Below are 2018 nucleotides of genomic sequence, written 5' to 3'. Positions count from 1 at the left end.
GAGCTCGCTCCTGTTGGTGTGACAGGGAGCAGACACCCCTGGTGATGTGCAGAGCCCCAGGATGAGCCCGTCTCGCTTTGAGTCTCTGAGACGGGGACAGAAGGGGAAAGGATCTGCAGGCTGGAGTCTCCTTGTTCATGTCCTGTTGCAACAACAGCACAGGGCCTGGATTGCTGCGGGGCCTGGGGATTTCTGCACCTCTGCAAATGGGATGGCCCCAAACCCCAGAGCCAAACACTTCCAGCGTGGGTTTATGACAGGAAAGGTGGCAGTATTACTGAACTGCTTGAGACACAGGAACAAGAGTGGAAAGACATTTTCAATGGGCCTCTAATAAATAACAAAGAACCCATCCATTAAAATGTTGTAAGCGATAAAAAGTATGTGTATATTGTTGAAAATACACATAGTCCTCGGGAAGTTTAAATCCATTATTAATCTAAAAAGCCAACTTTGCCCACTGCCCAGACAAGAACCTCCCTGGGGATGCTCCATGAGGAGCCTGGCTGGTGCCAGGGCAGACACATCGCCGGGAACCCCCCGCCTTCGGGGTGAAGTTCTCCTGCTCTTTGAACACCCTCAGCTGAAGGTAAAGTGGGCTCCGAGGCCGGCGGGAGGAGGGCTGGATTCCTGCAAGAGCCTGGAAATATCTTTCTCTTCTGCAATGTTTGTACAGCATGACTTGGCCGATTTACCTCCCAATATCTCACGCTGGCCTGCAGCCGAGGGCATTAGCGACACTGCGAGCCAGATAAATGATTCGAACGCTTTTCCTTCTCCCTATCTGCTGCTCCAATAAAAAAGGGCCTTTTCCATCCAAGTGCCTCCCGTTAACCCAGGCGGTGCCGGGGGGGAGCGGAGCAGGAGGTGAGTGGAGCCGGAGGGAGCAGGGGCCGGGTGTTTGCACAGCCGGGAGTGGAAAAAGCGATGGAGAGCCTGGATGCTCCCTGGAATGGCTGTGGAGGTGGGGGTGGAGGCCTGGAGAGGAGGGATCTGCAGGTAGAAGTGTTGCTGGAGGGAGCTGGTTTGGTATTCCCGTGCAGTTGTGTCAGATTCAGTTCCCAGCTGATGAGATATTTGGATTTTACGAGCCTGCATCCGTGGGTTTATGACAGGAAAGGTGGGTGCTTTAATGAACTGCTCAACACACAGGAACAAGCACGGAAAGACATTTTCAACGGGCCTTTAATAAATAACAAAGAACTTATCCTCTCCAGAGGCTTTGTATTCCCTCCAGCTGCCATCTAGATGGACTCCAGGATGGCACCTGCACCCGTGTTCAACTCATGGCAAGAGGATTTGGGGTTTGTCACCTGCTGGCTGGTGTGACCCACAGCAGGAGGGGACACAGGTAAAGAAGTGGCACGTCCCATGTGGGCCAGGACATCACCTGGGCTGCAGGAGCTGCTATGGGAAGGGGGAAGCATCCCTATCTCCTTTCCAGAGCACAAACCCCCTCTGTGCTGGCAGAGGTGCAGGAAGACACATTGGAAACATGTGCAACAAAGGTTTGGTTACAGAGGCAAAGGGGCTTTAATGTGAAATAACCCCAATTAACCTGCAACGAATTCCCAGCCCTTATTTTGTGGTGCTTGTGGGGAGAAGAGCGGGACTGGGAGGGCTGAGGAGCAGGTTTGGGCTGTGAAATTGCTGGGGCAGGAAAGGGGGTTGGGGAACCAGCAGGGTCCATCTTCCCCCAGTCTGCAGCTCAAGCCCTGCAGAGAGAGTTTGTTGTGACCTGAAGCAAGAAAATACTGATTTCTCTCAGTTAATTGCTTTAAAAAAGGACAAATCCATCAACGCTAAAGTGTCCAGGCACTCAGCACACGGCTCACACTCGGAACTGGGGTTGTTTTGCTGGGATGTGGTGGCTCCAGTCTGGGGAACAGCAGCCTTTGCAGCATTTGGGTAAATTTGGGCATATTTTGGACAACAGTCTCGCTGGCGAGGCCTCACCTCTGAGACCTGGAGGGTGCTGGTGCGACAGTTAAATACCATTTTCACCCCAACCAGTCACT

The 2018-nt window shown here is 52.8% G+C and overlaps 1 long non-coding RNA gene across 1 annotated transcript in view; it reads left to right on the top strand.

The window, feature by feature from the left end:
• Positions 1-772, top strand: part of LOC115307732 — a 7710-nt gene extending 6938 nt beyond the window's left edge. Inside the window, exons 2-3 of the long non-coding RNA XR_003916071.1 lie at positions 469-589; positions 677-772. This is a non-coding gene — a long non-coding RNA (uncharacterized LOC115307732). The remainder of the gene's footprint in view (positions 1-468; positions 590-676) is intronic.
• The last annotated feature ends 1246 nt before the right edge of the window (positions 773-2018 follow it).

This window comes from Manacus vitellinus, unplaced genomic scaffold, assembly GCF_001715985.3.
Source record: "Manacus vitellinus isolate BGI_N305 unplaced genomic scaffold, ASM171598v3 scaffold_47_pilon, whole genome shotgun sequence".
NCBI lineage: Eukaryota > Metazoa > Chordata > Aves > Passeriformes > Pipridae > Manacus > Manacus vitellinus.
This window is presented reverse-complemented; position numbering and strand designations above follow the sequence as displayed.